Raw genomic sequence first — 22,200 nt, 5'->3', positions numbered from 1 at the left:
ATTTATACACTTTTTGGCATTGTTTTTAGTATGTTTTTAGTATGATTTAGTTAGTTTTTAGTATATTTTTATTAGTTTTTAGCTAAAATTCACTTTTCTGGACTTTACTATGAGTTTGTGTGTTTTTCTGTGATTTCAGGTATTTTCTGGCTGAAATTGAGGGTCCTGAGCAAAAATCTGATCCAGAGACTGAAAAGGACTGCAGATGCTGTTGGATTCTGACCTCCCTGCACTCGAAGTGGATTTTCTGGAGCTACAGAAGCCCAATTGGCGCGCTCTCAACGGCATTGGAAAGTAGACATCCTGGGCTTTCCAGCAATATATAATAGTCCATACTTTGCCCAAGATTTGATGGCCCAAACCGGCGTAGCAATTCGGCCTCAGAAATTCCAGCGTTAAACGCTGGAACTGGCATAAAACTTGGAGTTAAACGCCCAAACTGGCATGAAAGCTGGCGTTTAACTCCAGAAAAGGTCTCTACACTTGAAAGCTTCAATGCTCAGCCCAAGCACACACCAAGTGGGCCCGGAAGTGGATTTTCTGTCATTTACTCATTTCTGTAAACCTTAGGTTACTAGTTTACTATTAATAGGATCTTTTGACATTGTATCTGTACCTCATGACACTTTACACGTTTCTTGTGTACCTTCCACAGTATGAGTCTCTAAACCCCATGGTTGGGGGTGAGGAGCTCTGCTGTGTCTTGATGGATTAATGCAATTACTACTGTTTCTCATTCAATCATGCTTGCTTCCATTCTAAGATAATACTTGTTCTTAATCCGGATGAATGTGATGATCCGTGACAATCATCATCATTCTCAACTATGAACGTGTGCCTGACAACCACCTCCGTTCTACCTTAGATTGAGTAGTTATCTCTTGGATTCTTTAATCAGAATCTTCGTGGTATAAGCTAGAACTGATGGCGGCATTCAAGAGAATCCGGAAGGTCTAAACCTTGTCTGTGGTATTCTGAGTAGGATTCAATGACTGAATGACTGTGACGTGCTTCAAACTCCTAGCAGGCGGGGCGTTAGTGACAGACGCAAAAGAATCGATGGATTCTATTCCGGCCTGACCGAGAACCGATAGCTGAATTCCGCGTGCTGTGACAGAGCATATGCAATCGTTTTCACTGAGAGGATGGGAGGTAGCCATTGACAACGGTGAAACCCTACATACAGCTTGCCATGGAAGGAGCCTTGCGTGTTTGATGAAGAAGATAGTAGGAAAGCAGAGATTCAGAAGATGGAGTATCTCCAAAACCCCAACCTATTCTCCACTACTGCAATACAAGTAACCATTTTATGCTCTTTTGCTTTTTTACAATCAATCCTGGTAATTTCTGATATCCTGACTAAGATTTACAAGATAACCATAGCTTGCTTCAAGCCGATAATCTCCGTGGGATCGACCCTTGCTCACGCAAGGTATTACTTGGACGACCCAGTGCACTTGCTGGTTAGTTGTGCGGAGTTGCAAAAGTGTGATTGCAATTTCGTGCACCAAGTTTTTGGCGCCGTTGCCAGGGATTGTTCGAGTTTGGACAACTGACGGCTTATCTTGTTGCTTAGATTAGGACTGTTTTATTTTTGTTAGTTTAGAGTCTTTTAATTGAGTCTAGTTTCATATTTTAAGTTTGGTGTCAATTGTATGCTTTTATTTTTTTTCTTTTGATTTTCGAATTTGCATGTTCTTAGTCCCTTTTTGATTCATAAAAATTCTAAGTTTGGTGTCCTCTTTGTGTTTTCCTTTAAAATTTTCGAAAAATTAGTGTTTGATTTTCTAAAAATTTTAAGTTTGGTGTCTTTTTGTGTTTGTCTCTTTCCTCTTTTCAAAAATCAAATATTTTTCACAAAAAATTTTTCAATCATATCTTTAATTGCTATTTTCAAAATCTTTTAAGTGACTAATTGATTCAGTTCTCAATTTACTTGATCTTATTTTCTTTTTGATTTTCGAATTTTTATTTTAATTTTCCTTTGTTTTATTTTATTTTTTTTCGTTAATTCAAAAAAAAAAAACAAAATTTATCTGTTTGCAATCATTATCATTTCCCTTTTGTCCATTATGGACATAAGTGGGATTGATCAGTCCAAAAGGACTCTGGGGTCATATGCTAACCCCATTACAGCTGCATATGGGAGTAGCATCTGTATACCTCCCATCAAAGCACGCAGCTTTGAGCTAAACCCTCAACTCATTATCATAGTGCAGCAAAATTGCCAGTATTCCGGTCTTCCATAGGAAGAACCTACTGAGTTTCTGGCACAATTTTTACAAATTGCTGACACAGTACATGATAAAGAGGTGGATCAGGATGTCTACAGATTATTACTGTTTCCATTTGCTGTAAAAGATCAAGCTAAAAGGTGGTTGAATAACCAGCCTACAGCAAGCATAAAGACATGGAAACAGTTATCAGACAAATTCCTGAATCATTTTTACCCTCCAAAGAGGATGACACAGCTAAGGCTGGACATCCAAGGCTTTAAACAAGAGGATAATGAATCCCTTTACAATGCCTGGGAGAGGTATAGAGGTATGCTAAGGAAATGTCCCTCTGAAATGTTTTCAGAGTGGGTACAGTTAGACATTTTCTACTATGGGCTTACAGAAAAGCTCAGATGTCTTTAGACCACTCAGCTGGTGGATCTATACACATGAGGAAGACAATTGAAGAAGCTCAAGAGCTTATAGACACTGTTGCTAGAAACCAATATTGTACTCTAGCAATGAGTTCTCTCCAAAGAGGAAGTCATGGCAGTAGTCACTGACCCTAATCCTCAAGAACAGATAATTGAGCTTAATCAACAACTACTCCTGATGACAGAACAGTTAGCAGAATTTAAAGAGATGCTCTATGAAACTAAAGTTGCTAACAAGAGCATAGAACTACAGTTGAATCAGGCAAAACAACAAATATCTAAACAGATAACAGAGGAGTGTCAAGCAGTTCAACTAAGGAGTGGGAAGACACTGAATACCACTGCTCAAAAGAACAAAAAACCAAACAGGGAACAATTGACAGAGGATAACCAAACCACTGTTCAAAATCCCTCTGAGGACAGTAAGAGCCCAGAGAGGAATGTTATTGGCGTTCAAACGCCAGAAAGGGAAGGAAAGTTGGCGTTAAACGCCCATTCCTTGCCCAGTTCTGGCGTCCAAACGCTAGAAAAGGGAGAGAAGTTGGCGTTTAACGCCCAAACTTCACCCATTCCTAGCGTTCAAACGCCAAGGGAAGATCAGACACCTGAGAGTGCTGACAGTAATCCCTCTAAAAAGGCTTCTTCAACCACTTCTGTAAGGAATAAACCTGCAGCATCTAAGGTTGAAGAATATCAAGCTAAGATGCCTTATCCTCAGAAACTCCGCAAAGCGGAATAGGATAAGCAATTTGCCCGCTTTGCAGACTATCTAAGGACTCTTGAAATAAAGATTCCGTTTGCAGAGGCACTTGAGCAAATACCCTCTTATGCTAAGTTCATGAAGGAAATCTTAAGTCATAAAAAGGATTGGAGAGAAACTGAAAGAGTGTTTCTCACTGAAGAATGCAGTGCAGTCATTTTGAAAAGCTTACCAGAAAAGCTTCAAGATCCAGGAAGCTTTATGATACCATGCACATTAGAAGGTGCCTGCACCAAGATAGCCCTATGTGATCTTGGAGCAAGCATCAATCTAATACCTGCATCCACTATCAGAAGGCTTGGGTTGACTGGAGAAGTCAAACCAACCCGGATATGCCTCCAACTTGCTGATGGCTCCATTAAATACCCATCAGGCATAACTGAGGACATGATTGTCAAGGTTGGGCCATTTTCCTTTCCCACTGACTTTGTAGTGCTGGAAATGGAGGAGCACAAGAGTGCAACTCTCATTCTAGGAAGACCTTTCCTAGCAACTGGACGAACTCTTATTGATGTACATAAAGGGGAAGTAACCTTGAGAGTCAATGAGGATGAGTTCAAGTTGAATGCTGTAAAAGCTATGCAGCATCCAGACACACCAAATGACTGCATGGGCGCTGACATTATTGACTCTCTGGTAGAAGAGATCAATATGGCTGAAAGCCTAGAATCAGAGCTTGAGGACATCTTCAAAGATGCTCAACCTGATCAAGAAGAACCAGAGGAGGCAAAGGAATTTTCGAAAATTCCTCAGGAGGAGGATAAGCCTCCTAAGCCTGAACTCAAACCACTACCACCATCCCTGAAATATGCATTTCTGGGAAAGGGTGACACTTTTCCAGTAATTATAAGCTCTGCTTTAAATTCACAGGAAGAGGAAACACTGATTCAAGTGCTAAGGACACACAAGACAGCTCTTGGGTGGTCCATAAGTGATCTTAAGGGCATTAGCCCAGCTAGATGCATGCACAAGATCCTATTGGAGGATAATGCCAAACCAGTGATCCAACCACAGAGGAGGCTAAATCCTGCCATGAAGGAGGTGGTGCAGAAAGAGGTCACTAAATTACTAGAGGCTGGGATTATTTATCCTATTTCTGATAGCCCCTGGGTGAGCCCTGTCCAAGTTGTCCCCAAAAAGGGAGGCATGACAGTGGTTCATAATGAAAAAAATGAACTGGTTCCTACAAGGACAGTCACAGGGTGGCGCATGTGTATTGATTACAGAAGACTCAATACAGCCACCAGAAAGGATCATTTTCCTTTACCATTCATAGACCAAATGCTAGAAAGACTAGCTGGGCATGATTATTACTGCTTTTTGGATGGCTATTCAGGCTACAACCAAATTGCAGTAGATCCTCAGGACCAAGAGAAAACAGCATTCACTTGCCCTTCTGGCGTGTTTGCCTATAGGAGGATGCCTTTTGGTCTGTGCAATGCACCTGCAACCTTTCAAAGGTGCATGCTATCTATCTTCTCAGATATGGTAGAGAAATTTCTGGAAGTCTTCATGGATGACTTCTCAGTATATGGAGACTCATTCAGCTCTTGTCTTAATCACCTAGCACTTGTCCTGAAAAGATGCCAAGAGACTAACCTGGTCTTAAACTAGGAGAAATGTCACTTTATGGTGACTGAGGGAATTGTCCTTGGGCATAAAATTTCAAGCAGGGGAATAGAGGTGGATAAGGCAAAGGTAGAGGTAATTGAAAAATTACCACCACCTGCCAATGTTAAGGCAATCAGAAGCTTTCTGGGGCATGCAGGATTCTACAGAAGGTTATAAAGGATTTTTCGAAAATTGCAAAACCTTTGAGTAATCTATTAGCTGCTGACACACCATTGTGTTTGACACACAGTGTCTGCAGGCATTGAGACCCTGAAAGCTAAGTTGGTCACAGCACCAGTTATCTCTGCACCAGATTGGACATTGCCATTTGAACTAATGTGTGATGCCAGTGACCATGCCATTGGTGCAGTGTTGGGATAGAGGCATAACAAGCTTCTGCACGTCATTACTATGCCAGCCGTGTTCTAAATGACGCACAGAAGAACTACACAACCACAGAAAAAGAGTTCTTGCAGTGGTCTATGCCATTGACAAGTTTAGATCCTATCTAGTGGGATCCAAAGTGTTGTGTACACTGACCATGCTGCTCTTAAATACTTACTCACCAAAATTCAGGAAGCTCCATGGTTTGCAGATATTGCAAATTATAAGCTGTGAGGTTCAACCCAAAGAGTACAGCTACGTGCAGAGAAAGAAATTAATTTCAGATGCCAAGTACTACCTCTGGGATGAACCATATCTCTTTAAGAGATGTGCTGACGGAGTGATCCGCAGATGTGTACCCAGAGAAGAAGCACAAAGGATCCTATGGCACTGCCATGGATCACACAGAGGACATTTGGAAGTGAGCGAACAGCCACTAAAGTCCTCCAATGTGGCTTCTACTGGCCTACTCTCTATAAAGATTCCCGAGAGTTTGTGCGTAACTGTGACAGTTGCCAAAGAGCTGGTAACCTGCCTCATGGATATGCCATGCCTCAACAAGGGATATTAGAGATAGAATTGTTTGATGTATGGGGAATTGACTTCATGGGTCCATTCCCACCATCATACTCAAACACTACATTCTGGTGGCAGGGACTACGTATCTAAGTGGGTAGAAGCAATTGCTACACCCACTAATGATACCAAGACCGTGCTAAAATTCCTCCAGAAACACATTTTCAGCAGGTTTGGCGTTTCCGAGTAATAATAAGTGATGGGGGCACTCATTTCTGCAATAAACAGCTATACTCCAGAGTAATAATAAGTGATGGGGCACTCATTTCTGCAAACAGCTATACTCTGCTATGGTTAGATATGGAATCAGCCATAAAGTGGCAACTCCGTATCATCCACAGACAAATGGGCAAGCTGAAGTCTCTAACAGAGAGCTAAAAAGAATCCTAGAACGGACTGTGATAGCCCCGGAGAAAGGATGGGCAAGAGCTTGGATGATGCTCTGTGGGCATACAGAACAGCATTCAAGACTCCTATAGGAACCTCTCCATACCAATTGGTGTATGGGAAGGCCTGTTCTGCCCGTGGACTGGAACATAAAGCCTATTGGGCAACCAGGTTCCTAAACATGGATGCACAGTTAGCTGGTGAAAAAAGATTGCTCCCTAAATGAGCTAGAGGAGTTCAGACTCAATGCCTTTGAAAATGCAAAAATTTATAAGGAAAAAGGCAAAGAAATGGCATGACAAGAAGTTGTCAACCAGAGTCTTTGAGCCAGGACAAAAAGTTCTGCTCTTCAACTCTAGGCTCAAATTGTTTCCAGGAAAACTCAAATCCCGGTGGAGGGGTCCGTATGTGATTACAGGAGTTTCACCATATGGATATGTTGAGCTTCAGGATATTGATTCTGACAAAAAGTTCATTGTTAATGGACAGAGAATCAAGCATTATCTTGAAGGCAATTTTGAGCAGGAATGCTCAAAACTGAGACTTGAATAATTCTCAGTGAAAGTCCAGCTAAAGACAGTAAAGGAGCGCTTGCTGGGAGGCAACCCAGTCATTAGTAGATTATATGTTTGTTTTTACAAAGGCAAGTATCAAAATGAAGGAATTCACAGAGTTACAGAAAGATTCAGCTCAAAAAGGCAGAGAAAATGAGCTTACTGGCGAAAAAAACGCCATTAAGGGGCATTTTGGCGTTAAACGCCAGAATGGGTACCATTCTGGGCGTTTAACGCCAGTAATGGTACCATTTTGGGCGTTAAACGCCAGAATGGGCACCATTCTGGGCGTTTAACGCCAAGTGTGCAGCATCCTGGGCGTTTTGGAAAAACGCCCAGTGATAAAGGAATTCTGGCGTTTAACGCCAGCCAGGGCACCTGGCTGGGCGTTAAACGCCCAAAAGGGGCATCAATTGGGCGTTAAACGCCAGAATGGGTGCCATTCTGGGCGTTTAACGCCAGTAAGGTGGGGGGACCACAATTTTGTTTTCAATTCAGATTTTTTCAAACTTTCCTTTTCTTACCCATATTTTTCTACAAAAATACATTTCAATCTCTCATCATTCACTTTCAAATTTTCAAATATCTAAAATCACTCTTCAAATCTTTCAAATCATTCCCAAATTTTGTTCAAAAAAAAATCACCCTTTTCTCAATTTCTCTCCATATCTTCTCAAATCTCCTTTCAATTTTTCGAAAAACTCCCCTCCCCACCTTATAAATACACGTTTGGTTCCCTCTCTCCACCACACCATTCGAATTTCCTCTTCCTCCCCCTCTCTTCTCTCTTTTCTTTTGCTTGAGGACAAGCAAACCTCTAAGTTTGGTGTGCTTTTCCGTGATCACTAAGCCAAGATTCATCAATATCATGGCTCCTAAGGGAAACACAAACCAATTAAGAGGCAAGAAAGAGAATCCAAAGAACTTTGGAATCAGAGAAGTTATTAACCAAAGAACATGAGACCATTATCACAAAATAATGGGCCTGAGTCAGTGATCCCGGAAGTGAAATTTGATCTGAAAGAAGATGAATATCCGGGGATCCAAGAGCAAATTCGAAACAGAGGATGGGAAGTTCTAACCAATCCTGAAATAAAGGTTGGAAGGAACATGGTTCAGGAATTCTACTCAAATCTGTGGCTAACAGATAAGCAGAGAATGACTGGAACTGCTTCCATACCTACAGAACCATGGTCAGGGAAAGTTATGTACTTCCATCTGGACAAAATAAGAGAAATCTTCAAACTACCTCAACTGCAAGATGATCCTGATTCCTTCAATAGGAGGATGGTGAAAGCAGATAAAGGGTTGGATCAAGTTCTAGAGGACATATGCCTCCCTGGGACTAGTGGTAACCAATTCAAAGGGTGTCCCAAACCAACTCAAGAGGAGAGACCTCAAGCCAATTGCAAGAGGTTGGCTAGACTTTATTGGGCGTTCCATATTGCCCACTAGCAACCGTTCTGAGGTCACCATCAAGAGGGCAGTGATGATTCATTGCATTATACTTGGAAAAGAAGTGGAGGTCCATCATGTGATTGCTTGTGAGATTTACACAATTGCAAATAAGAATTCCACTGAAGCCAAACTGGCTTACCCAAGCTTGATCTCCTTGCTCTGTAAAGAGGCTGGGGTGAAGATGGGAGTAGATGAGTTCATACCCATTGAACACCCAATCACCAGAAGTCAATGGAAGGACAATGCAAGACAACTCTATCAAAAGGAGGGGCGCAGGAGTTCCTCCCTGAATTCCCTAAAATTGGCTATTGGGCCAGCCTAGAAGCATCTATCACCAAGTTGCAAGAAACTATGGAGCAACTGAAGGAAGAACAGCAGAATCAGAACTGCATGCTCTGCAAATTGCTGAAGGAACAAGAGAAGCAGGGGCGTGAACTCCAAGAGATGAAACGCCAAAAGCTCTCCTCTCAAGCTGAGGGAGCATCCACTTCTCAAAATCAAGGTTGTTGAGACCTAACTCTATGAAAACCTCTATCATTAGGAGCCTATTTTTGAGTCTTGTTCTTAATTCATAATTAATAAAATTTAAAGACTATGCCTCTAAGGACCTATTTTTGAGTCTTGTTCTAATTCATAATTAATAAATTTAAAGACTATGCCTTAAGGTTATGAATGTCCTATGAATCCATCACCTCTCTTAAATGAAAAATGCTTTGATCACAAAAGAACAAGAAGTACAGGATTTTCGAATTTATCTCTGAAACTAGTTGAATTAGTTTGATGTGGTGACAATACTTTTTGTTTTCTGAATGAATGCTTGAACAGTGCATATGTCTTTTGAATTTGTTGTTTTGAGAATGTTAAAATTGTAGGCTCTTGAAAGAATGAGGAGAAAGAGAACTGTTATTGAGGATCTGAAAAAATCATCAAATTGATTCTTGAAGCAAGAAAAAGCAGTGAATACAAAAAAAAATTCGAAAAAAAAAAGAGAGAGAAGAAAAAGAAAAAGAAAGAAATAAAGTTGTGAACCAAAGCAAAAAGAGTGTACTTAAGAACCCTGGACACCTCTAATTGGGGACTTTAGCAAAGCTGAGTCACAATCTAAAAAGGTTCACCCAATTATGTGTCTGTGGCATGTATGTATCCGGTGGTAATACTGGAAGACAGAGTGCTTTGGGCCACAGCCAAGACTCATACACTAGCTATGTTCAAAGAATCAATATACTTAACTAGGAGAATCAATAACACTATCTGAGTTCTGAGTTCTTATAGATGCCAATCATTCTGAACTTCAAAGGATAAAGTGAGATGCCAAAACTGTTCGGAGGCAAAAAGCTACTAATCCCGCTCATCTAATTGAAGCTATGTTTCTTTGATATTTTGGAGTCTATAGTATATTCTCTTCTTTTTATCCTATTTTGATTTTCAGTTGCTTGGGGACAAGCAACAATTTAAGTTTGGTGTTGTGATGAGCGGATAATTTATACACTTTTTGGCATTGTTTTTAGTATGTTTTTAGTATGATTTAGTTAGTTTTTAGTATATTTTTATTAGTTTTTAGCTAAAATTCACTTTTCTGGACTTTACTATGAGTTTGTGTGTTTTTCTGTGATTTCAGGTATTTTCTGGCTGAAATTGAGGGTCCTGAGCAAAAATCTGATCCAGAGACTGAAAAGGACTGCAGATGCTGTTGGATTCTGACCTCCCTGCACTCGAAGTGGATTTTCTGGAGCTACAGAAGCCAATTGGCGCGCTCTCAACGGCATTGGAAAGTAGACATCCTGGGCTTTCCAGCAATATATGATAGTCCATACTTTGCCCAAGATTTGATGGCCCAAACCGGCGTAGCAATTCGGCCTCAGAAATTCCAGCGTTAAACGCTGGAACTGGCATAAAACTTGGAGTTAAACGCCCAAACTGGCATGAAAGCTGGCGTTTAACTCCAGAAAAGGTCTCTACACTTGAAAGCTTCAATGCTCAGCCCAAGCACACACCAAGTGGGCCCGGAAGTGGATTTTTCTGTCATTTACTCATTTCTGTAAACCTTAGGTTACTAGTTTACTATTAATAGGATCTTTTGACATTGTATCTGTACCTCATGACACTTTACACGTTTCTTTGTGTACCTTCCACAGTATGAGTCTCTAAACCCCATGGTTGGGGGTGAGGAGCTCTGCTGTGTCTTGATGGATTAATGCAATTACTACTGTTTCTCATTCAATCATGCTTGCTTCCATTCTAAGATAATACTTGTTCTTAATCCGGATGAATGTGATGATCCGTGACAATCATCATCATTCTCAACTATGAACGTGTGCCTGACAACCACCTCCGTTCTACCTTAGATTGAGTAGTTATCTCTTGGATTCTTTAATCAGAATCTTCGTGGTATAAGCTAGAACTGATGGCGGCATTCAAGAGAATCCGGAAGGTCTAAACCTTGTCTGTGGTATTCTGAGTAGGATTCAATGACTGAATGACTGTGACGTGCTTCAAACTCCTAGCAGGCGGGGCGTTAGTGACAGACGCAAAAGAATCGATGGATTCTATTCCGGCCTGACCGAGAACCGACAGCTGAATTCCGCGTGCTGTGACAGAGCATATGCAATCGTTTTCACTGAGAGGATGGGAGGTAGCCATTGACAATGGTGAAACCCTACATACAGCTTGCCATGGAAGGAGCCTTGCGTGTTTGATGAAGAAGATAGTAGGAAAGCAGAGATTCAGAAGATGGAGTATCTCCAAAACCCCAACCTATTCTCCACTACTGCAATACAAGTAACCATTTTATGCTCTTTTGCTTTTTTACAATCAATCCTGGTAATTTCTGATATCCTGACTAAGATTTACAAGATAACCATAGCTTGCTTCAAGCCGACAATCTCCGTGGGATCGACCCTTGCTCACGCAAGGTATTACTTGGACGACCCAGTGCACTTGCTGGTTAGTTGTGCGGAGTTGCAAAAGTGTGATTGCAATTTCGTGCACCAAGTTTTTGGCGCCGTTGCCGGGGATTGTTCGAGTTTGGACAACTGACGGCTTATCTTGTTGCTTAGATTAGGACTGTTTTATTTTTGTTAGTTTAGAGTCTTTTAATTGAGTCTAGTTTCATATTTTAAGTTTGGTGTCAATTGTATGCTTTTATTTTTTTCTTTTGATTTTCGAATTTGCATATTCTTAGTCCCTTTTTGATTCATAAAAATTCTAAGTTTGGTGTCCTCTTTGTGTTTTCCTTTAAAATTTTCGAAAAATTAGTGTTTGATTTTCTAAAAATTTTAAGTTTGGTGTCTTTTTGTGTTTGTCTCTTTCCTCTTTTCAAAAATCAAATATTTTTCACAAAAAATTTTTCAATCATATCTTTTTAATTGCTATTTTCAAAATCTTTTTAAGTGACTAATTGATTCAGTTCTCAATTTACTTTGATCTTATTTTCTTTTTGATTTTCGAATTTTTATTTTAATTTTCCTTTGTTTTATTTTATTTTTTTTCGTTAATTCAAAAAAAAAAAACAAAATTTATCTGTTTGCAATCTTTATCATTTCCCTTTTGTCCATTATGGACATAAGTGGGATTGATCAGTCCAAAAGGACTCTGGGGTCATATGCTAACCCCATTACAGCTGCATATGGGAGTAGCATCTGTATACCTCCCATCAAAGCACGCAGCTTTGAGCTAAACCCTCAACTCATTATCATAGTGCAGCAAAATTGCCAGTATTCCGGTCTTCCACAGGAAGAACCTACTGAGTTTCTGGCACAATTTTTACAAATTGCTGACACAGTACATGATAAAGAGGTGGATCAGGATGTCTACAGATTATTACTGTTTCCATTTGCTGTAAAAGATCAAGCTAAAAGGTGGTTGAATAACCAGCCTACAGCAAGCATAAAGACATGGAAACAGTTATCAGACAAATTCCTGAATTATTTTTACCCTCCAAAGAGGATGACACAGCTAAGGCTGGACATCCAAGGCTTTAAACAAGAGGATAATGAATCCCTTTACAATGCCTGGGAGAGGTATAGAGGTATGCTAAGGAAATGTCCCTCTGAAATATTTTCAGAGTGGGTACAGTTAGACATTTTCTACTATGGCCTTACAGAAAAAGCTCAGATGTCTTTAGACCACTCAGCTGGTGGATCTATACACATGAGGAAGATAATTGAAGAAGCTCAAGAGCTTATAGACACTGTTGCTAGAAACCAATATTTGTACTCTAGCAATGAGTTCTCTCCAAAAGAGGAAGTCATGGCAGTAGTCACTGACCCTAATCCTCAAGAACAGATAATTGAGCTTAATCAACAACTACTCCTGATGACAGAACAGTTAGCAGAATTTAAAGAGATGCTCTATGAAACTAAAGTTGCTAACAAGAGCATAGAACTACAGTTGAATCAGGCAAAACAACAAATATCTAAACAGATAACAGAGGAGTGTCAAGCAGTTCAACTAAGGAGTGGGAAGACACTGAATACCACTGCTCAAAAGAACAAAAAGCCAAACAGGGAACAATTGACAGAGGATAACCAAACCACTGTTCAAAATCCCTCTGAGGACAGTAAGAGCCCAGAGAGGAATGTTATTGGCGTTCAAACGCCAGAAAGGGAAGGAAAGTTGGCGTTAAACGCCCATTCCTTGCCCAGTTCTGGCGTCCAAACGCCAGAAAAGGGAGAGAAGTTGGCGTTTAACGCCCAAACTTCACCCATTCCTGGCGTTCAAACGCCAAGGGAAGATCAGACACCTGAGAGTGCTGACAGTAATCCCTCTAAAAAGGCTTCTTCAACCACTTCTGTAAGGAATAAACCTGCAGCATCTAAGGTTGAAGAATATCAAGCTAAGATGCCTTATCCTCAGAAACTCCGCAAAGCGGAACAGGATAAGCAATTTGCCCGCTTTGCAGACTATCTAAGGACTCTTGAAATAAAGATTCCGTTTGCAGAGGCACTTGAGCAAATACCTTCTTATGCTAAGTTCATGAAGGAAATCTTAAGTCATAAAAAGGATTGGAGAGAAACTGAAAGAGTGTTTCTCACTAAAGAATGCAGTGCAGTCATTTTGAAAAGCTTACCAGAAAAGCTTCAAGATCCAGGAAGCTTTATGATACCATGCACATTAGAAGGTGCCTGCACCAAGACAGCCCTATGTGATCTTGGAGCAAGCATCAATCTAATACCTGCATCCACTATCAGAAGGCTTGGGTTGACTGGAGAAGTCAAACCAACCCGGATATGCCTCCAACTTGCTGATGGCTCCATTAAATACCCATCAGGCATAACTGAGGACATGATTGTCAAGGTTGGGCCATTTGCCTTTCCCACTGACTTTGTAGTGCTGGAAATGGAGGAGCACAAGAGTGCAACTCTCATTCTAGGAAGACCTTTCCTAGCAACTAGACGAACTCTTATTGATGTACATAAAGGGGAAGTAACCTTGAGAGTCAATGAGGATGAGTTCAAGTTGAATGCTGTAAAAGCTATGCAGCATCCAGACACACCAAATGACTGCATGGGCGCTGACATTATTGACTCTCTGGTAGAAGAGATCAATATGGCTGAAAGCCTAGAATCAGAGCTTGAGGACATCTTCAAAGATGCTCAACCTGATCAAGAAGAACCAGAGGAGGCAACGGAATTTTCGAAAATTCCTCAGGAGGAGGATAAGCCTCCTAAGCCTGAACTCAAACCACTACCACCATCCCTGAAATATGCATTTCTGGGAAAGGGTGACACTTTTCCAGTAATTATAAGCTCTGCTTTAAATTCACAGGAAGAGGAAGCACTGATTCAAGTGCTAAGGACACACAAGACAGCTCTTGGGTGGTCCATAAGTGATCTTAAGGGCATTAGCCCAGCTAGATGCATGCACAAGATCCTATTGGAGGATAATGCCAAACCAGTGGTCCAACCACAGAGGAGGCTAAATCCTGCCATGAAGGAGGTGGTGCAGAAAGAGGTCACTAAATTACTAGAGGCTGGGATTATTTATCCTATTTCTGATAGCCCCTGGGTGAGCCCTGTCCAAGTTGTCCCCAAAAAGGGAGGCATGACAGTGGTTCATAATGAAAAAAATGAACTGGTTCCTACAAGGACAGTCACAGGGTGGCGCATGTGTATTGATTACAAAAGACTCAATACAGCCACCAGAAAGGATCATTTTCCTTTACCATTCATAGACCAAATGCTAGAAAGACTAGCTGGGCATGATTATTACTGCTTTTTGGATGGCTATTCAGGCTACAACCAAATTGCAGTAGATCCTCAGGACCAAGAGAAAACAGCATTCACTTGCCCTTCTGGCGTGTTTGCCTATAGGAGGATGCCTTTTGGTCTGTGCAATGCACCTGCAACCTTTCAACAAAGTTCAAAATGAACGAAGAAAAAGGGGAAGTTACAACAAAGAAACAGAGAAGAGAAACTATTTTTGTGAAAAGTTCAAAATGAACGAAGAAACAGAGCATTAAAAGTATTAATGAGGTTATTAAACCCTCGCGCATTCCCAAAGCAAGGAGACGCACATTTTGAAAAGAATAAAAATTCAAAAGAAAACGTTCCACATTCAAAGGAGAACTCTACAAAGAAGAAGTGGACAAAATGCTCGAGTTCGACTTCACCATAAAAGGATCGAAGTCCTAAAACTGAAGACTCGACCTCAAAACAGAAGACCGAGCTCGAGCAGGGGCACTGTTCATACCCTGGGTCGAGCTGTTCGACCCGAGATGTTATACTGACAAGTCGACCGACCTCTTCAGGTCAGAACAATCCGACCTCTTCTCAAAGAGCTCGGTCAAATCACCAAGAAAGCCCAAAAAGGGCCCAAACGGAGGACCACACCCTAAATCCTAAGGCAGCCCAAGCCTACAGAGAGAAGGGCAGTTCCCTTGAAGATAAGATGACGTCACTTGAAGATAAGATAAAGATAAGATAACTAACTTATCTTATCTAAGAAGGTCACTCTACGCCATTATAAATACAATGGAGCACCCAGGTATAACTCATACTCTGATTCTACTATAAACCTGCTTAATACCCTTGCTAACTTAAGCATCAGAGTCCCTTGCAGGTACCACCACCCTCCGGTGACGAAGGATCAACACCATCACCAAGTCCAACAAGTCGGACACAGCGGCTCCGACTGCCACCATCAAGTCGGACACAACAGCTCCGACTAGTACAGAAGATCTCGTCCGAGATCGACCTAGAGTTTCAGGTAACCCTCGGAACAAGGCTCAAGATTTTCTTCCAAACTACGCTCTTCAGTTGATCCTTCATATTCATCAACGGGAGTGCTTTGATCGCTCGAACGTAGGAAGACTAAGTGGTTCACGGCTTCGGCTATGGTAGCCATCATGGTTTCTTGCCTCTTTTGCTCTTCTTCTTGCTCTTGGAGAAAAGAGCGAAGCTCTCCTTGTTCTTGAAGTAAGGGTTGGAGGACTTCATATTGAGGTGAAAAAGAGAATTCATTGTTTGGGAAAGAGGTTTCATATGTGGGAGATGGTTGATATTGGAGATTAAATTGAGGTGGTATATATGGGAGTGGTGGTTCTTAGGGATATTGGTGTTGGAATGGTGGTGTTCTAAATATGGTTTGTATGGAACATATGGTGGTTCTTGAGGCATATGTGATAAACCCCATTTTTAGGGATTATCTTGTATTGAATTTAGAGTATTTTGATGACCTTTTCTTGCACTTAGCCTATGAATTAGCATGGTTTTGTAATCTCTCCCGTATTTGTGCTCAAGTGTAAAAACATGCTTTTTAAACCTTATTTTGATGAATTCTAATTCCTCCTTGATTCCATAAGATGCCTTGATGTGTTTGCTAGTAATTCCAGGATTGAAATAGGCTAGGCATGGATCAAAAGGAGCAAGGAAGAAAGTATACAAGTGGAGAGAAGCATAAAAAGACAAAGAAAAGAAACCAGCCATGCACGTGCACGCGCACAAGGTGCTCGCGCGCACATTGCAGAATCGGCCAGGGACGTGCACGCGTACCGTGCGCGCACGCGTCGCAATCCGCACATGACTTCATTAAAGCAGCACGTGCCTGGCGATCTTGGGGAGTTTCTGAACCAACTTTGGTGCCAAAATGCATTAAAAGGACCAAGGAATTTAGCATCATTAGGATTAGGATTAGTTAGTTTTAGAGAGAGAAGCTCTCACTTCTCTCTAGAATTAGGATTAGGTTTAGGTTATTCTCTCTTCTTAGATCTAGGTTTAATTCATGCTATGATTCACTTCTCCTTTATCAATTCTCACTCTTCTCATTTCCTCTTTCTAGTTATGTGCTTTGATAATTGTAATTCTTCATTTTGTTGTGGATAGATTATTGTTCCTTTGTTTTCTTTCAATAATGCAATTTGAGGTAATTCATGATAATTGTGATTTTCTTGATTGTTGTTGTTAATTCTTTGCAATAATTGTTGTTATATTTTGTTCTTGTTGTTGATTCACTATGCTTTCCTTTTATACCTTCCAAGTGTTTGATGAAACGCTTGGGAGAATGTTAGAATAGAATTTTATGTTCTTGGCTTGAGAAAGTAACTTAAGATTTCTTGAATTACTAGTGTCCAATTGATTGATAGTTGATAGCCATTGACTCTAGCCTTCACTAATCCAATTAGTGAGAAGCTAGGATTTATGGACTAGGATTGATATAGCTCACTTGACTTTCCTTTGTTAATTGATTTAAGGATAACTAAGTGGGATTAATCCTTGCAACTACCATACTTGTGGCTAGTGATAGTGATGAAAAACCTTGACAACCAAACCTTGCCAAGACCGTTTTGTTAATAAAATTCCATTGCCATTTATCTTTCATGTTTCTTATAAAAACCCCAAAATAACTCACAGCCAATAACAAGACACTTCATTGCAAGTCCTAGGGAGAACGACCCGAGGTCCAATACTTCGGTTTATAAATTTTAGGGGTTTGCACTAGTGACAAACAACTTTTTGTATGAAAGGATTATTGTTTGGTTTAGAAACTATACTTTACAACGAGACTTCATTAGTGAAATTCTAAACCGTCAAAAATATAATCATCAAAATGGCGCCATTGCCGGGGACTTGCAATGGTGTTATGTTATTGGTTATTGTACATATGTGAATATTGTAAATAGCTTGTCTTTTGCTTGTTTACTAGATTTCGTTAGTTTTATTTTGTTTTTCCATAATGAATTCTCACTTTGGCTATAAGTTTGGTTCTAATTGTGCTGTAGGAAATGTGGACTTTAATGGTAACATGTACCAAGGATGGAACCAACAAAGATGGGAGGAGCCTCAAGGAATTGATCACTCCTATTGGCAACAACCTCCGGATACTTATAGGTATAATTCACATCCTAATGCATGTTAACTCAATGGCTATGGTGACTCTTTTTGTGACAATCAACCACCACCATATGCCTATGAATCTTATCCTCAACATGAACCTCAACCGTAATCACAAGCCTTTCCATACCAAGCACCTTCCTATGATCCATATCCACCATATGACCAATCACCCATACCATATTCTTATGACCATTATGAGCAAGAACCCTTAGAACCACCACAACCCTATCAAGATTACTACCAAGAACCACCTCAGTACTCACCATCTACATACCCTTACCAAGAAGAACCACCTTCCTACCATGAACCCTCTCTCCAAAATAATGAACCTTCCTACTCACCCCAAGCCCCAATAGACGATCCTCTCATTTTGTTACTCTAAGGACAAGAAGCCATGAAGCGGGATACACTTGAGTTTGTGACCAATTTGACCAAGGTGGTGCACACTTTAGCCCACCAATGCTTGAATACTCAAGGTACTTCCGTGACCACATGTGAAAAGTCAAAAGAAGAGCAAAGCATGAAGAAGAAATTGGAAAATCCGGTGGAGAAGGAGGAGTCGAATTTTATGTTGGAACAGTTGGAGGAGCCTATGATCATTAAAGAAAAGGAAGAATTGGTTGAAGATTTAGGAGATGTTGAAAGTCCATGGGAATGTAGCATCATGGAGAACTCTTCCAAGAAGCTTGATATTGATGTTGAGGAGGGTGCGCAACCTCCAAGGTGTGTCATAGTTGAAGACTTGGAAGAGGTTTATCAAGAGATGGATTCAATCATGGATGAATTTCTATCTACAATCGAATCCTCTCCCATTGGACATGGAGTTGAAATTATAGAAGAGCGTGCACAACCTCCCATACCCTTGGTGAGCAATGAGAAAGAGAGTGAATCGAAAGAGAGCTACCAAGAGGAAAAAGTTGGCATGGTGTATATTGAAATTGAAGAATATGAAGAGGTTGATCAAGATATGGATCTATTCATCAATGAATTAATATCCAAAATTGAATCACCTCCCATAGGGCAAGAAATCGAAGTTCTTGAAGACAACACCAAGCCAAGTAATAAAAGGAAAAAAATTGAAATTGAAGAAATTTGTCAAGAGGTGGAAATACACAAAGAAGAGCACAAGGAAGTAGACCTCGCATTGTCTAAGTGTGGGGAAATCTCGCTTCCCAAGTCACCATCCAACACAACATTCAAGTGGGTAAAATTCTTATCCCTAACCTTTACTTTCTCACTTGAATATGGTTTAATTGAAACAGATGGCCAACTTAGAGCTTTTTGTAAAATTAAAAGCAAGAACGAGCTATGTAGTGGTTGGAAAGTAGGAATTAGGCTCGTTGAGGTCAATGTTCCAAGGTATAGGAACCATGATTGGAAGAATGCCACTTTGTATGGGTCTAGAAAGAAGCATTGGTGGACTAAAGAGAATTCTACGTGTCAACCACATTTAAGTCAACCACCCGTACGGAATAGTCATGAAATCCAACTCACGGATGGGTGTGAAGACAAGATATGGGATCCCGGTTTGCCATATGACGATCAACTATGGGGACTCATATCTTGGGTGGAACTCTACCCAAGCTTGATGAAGATGGTTGGAAATTATGTCAATCAATTGAGAAGCAAAGATCCTTAGAGATTCAAGGATGATTACAAGCACAAGCCACCATGACAATGAGCTCCTCAAAAATGTCCAAATTAAGGACTTAAAATAAAAGTGGTAGGTGGGAGACACCCCACCATGGTAAACTCTTTCCACTCTCTTTTAATTCTACTTAATAAGTGATTTGAGTTGCCATTGTAGGTAGATGTTTCATATAGATTTGTTTGTACAACTTAATTGTTAGCATAGTCACATGTATATTGTGTTTAGTAGTAGATGAATAAAATCAAATTGCATTTTTTGTGAACTATATGATTTTTTTTATTGAATAAAGAGTTGTGAGCATTATAGGAAGCACTGGTGCACAATTTTTCTGCTTCAAGGGTAAAAAAAAAAGAAAAAAGGGGGGGTGGACGCGCGCCCACGATGTACGCGCACGCGTCCCTGAGTAGGTGCATCATTACCCAAATTCCAGAGAGTTGAGCCTCTCCTAGGCCAACGTTGTGCCTCGCGCCCAACTCATTACACTCTGACGCGCACCACGTGCGTGCGCGTCCATACAGCTATAAGGAAATGCACGCGGACGCGCACCTACCGCGTTTGCGTCGATCTACTGCTGCAACTTCTGACTCAATATCCAGAGAGTTACGCTGGATCTGTGCCAACTTTAAGCCCACAGCCCAACTCACCTCGCGCGGACGCGCACTTGCCGCGTGCGCGCCGTTTTGACGGTTTATCTTGTATTGATTTTAAGAGATTTTAATACCTTTTACCCTCATTTATTCAATGAATTAGCATAGTTTTGCGATTGTCTCCTTATTTGTGCGTGCTTAGATGTGAAAACATGCTTTCTAGACCTTAAAGTAGCTAAATTCAATTCACCTTTGATTCCACTAGACGCCTTGATATGTTTGTTAGTGATTTCAGATTGAAAAGGCTAGGAATGGATCAAAGGAGTGAAGAGGAAAGCATGCAAAGTGGAGAAATCATGAAAAGTCAAAGAAGTTGAACTCGCCCATGGACGCGCGCGCGCACCTTGCGAATTACCCCATGGACGCGTACGCGTGATGTTCGCGTACGCGTCAGTGTTGGTTTATGATTTTTTAATAAAAACATGGCCAACAAATTCTCAAGGGTTGTGGGGCCCAATCCCAACCAACTTTGGCGCCAAAGATGCTATTTAAAGCCAAGGATTGAAGAGCAAAGGGACATTAGTTCATTCCCACTCATTAGGATTAGTTTAGAAGTAGTTTCTAGAGAGAGAAGCTCTCACTTCTCTCTAGGATTAGGATTAGGATTAGGTTTTGTGGTGGACGAAATTGTGATCATCAAAGTTGGTCTCTTTCTTATTGTATGGAATCATTATTGTGGCTCTATGCTATGTGTGGACACAACTCCGTTCAACTTAACCAGCAACTGTACTGGGTCATCTAAGTAATACCTTACGTGAGTAAGGGTCGATTCCATAGAGATTGTTGGTATGAAGCAAGCTATGGTCACCTTGTAAATCTCAATCAGGCGGATTATAATTGATTATTGGGTTTTCGAAAATAATAAATAATAAACTTAAAATAAAGATAAAGTTACTCATGTATTCCCATGGTGGGAATTTCAGATAGGTGTATGGAGATGCTGTGCTCCTTCTGAATCTCTGCTTTCCTACTGCTCAAATTACAGTTTTCTTACATCATTCCTTTCCATGGCAAGCTGTATGTAGGGCATCACCGTTGTCAATGGCTACATCCCATCCTCTCAGTGAAAATGGTCCAAATGCTCTGTCACAGCACGGCTAATCATCTGTCGGTTCTCAATCAGGTTGGAATATAATCCCTTGATTCTTTTGCGTCTGTCACTAACGCCCAGCCTTCAGGAGTTTGAAGCTCGTCACAGTCATTCAATCCCGGATTCCTACTCGGAATACCACAGACAAGGTTAGACTTTCCGGATTCCCATGAATCCCGCCATCAATTCTAGCTTATACCACGAAGATTCTGATTAAGGAATCCAAAAGATATGCGCCCAGTCTAAGGTAGAACGGAAGTGGTTGTCAGTCACGCGCGTTCATAGGTGAGAATGATGATGAGTGTCACGGATCATCACATTCATCAAGTTGAAGTGCAACGAATATCTTAGAATAGGAATAAAGAGAATTGAATAGAAAATAATAGTAATTGCATTGAAACTTGAGGTACAGCAGAGCTCCACACCCTTAATCTATGGTGTGTAGAAACTCCACCGTTGAAAATACATAAGTGAAAGGTTCAAGCATGGCCGAATGGCCAGCCCCCATGATCTGAGAACTAAACGTCCCAAGATGTCTAATACAATAGTAAATTATCCTATTTATACTAGACTAGCTACTAGGGTTTACATGAGTAAGTAATTGATGCATAAATCCACTTCCGGGGCCCACTTGGTGTGTGTTTGGGCTGAGCTTGATCTATCCACGAGCTGAGGCTTCTTTTGGAGTTGAACGCCAAGTTGTAACGTGTTTTGGGCGTTCAACTCCGGGTCATGACGTGTTTCTGGCGTTTTACTCTAGACAGCAACATGGAACTGGCGTTGAGCGCCAGTTTACGTCATCAATTCCCGAATAAAGTATGGACTATTATACATTTCTGGAAAGTTCTGGATGTCTACTTTCCAACACCATTGAGAGCACGCCATTTGGACTTCTGTAGCTCCAGAAAATCCATTTCGAGTGCAGGGAGGTCAGATTCCAACAGCATCAGCAGTCCTTTGTCAGCCTCCTATCAGAGTTTTGCTCAAGTCCCTCAATTTCAGCCAGAATTTACCTGAAATCACAGAAAAACAAACAAACTCATAGTAAAGTCCAGAAATGTGAATTTAACACAAAAACTAATGAAAACATCCCTAAAAGT

This window comes from Arachis stenosperma, chromosome 6 (genome assembly GCF_014773155.1).
Source record: "Arachis stenosperma cultivar V10309 chromosome 6, arast.V10309.gnm1.PFL2, whole genome shotgun sequence".
Lineage (NCBI taxonomy): Eukaryota > Viridiplantae > Streptophyta > Magnoliopsida > Fabales > Fabaceae > Arachis > Arachis stenosperma.
The sequence above is the reverse complement of the archived record's forward strand: the minus strand, read 5'-3'. Positions refer to the sequence as shown.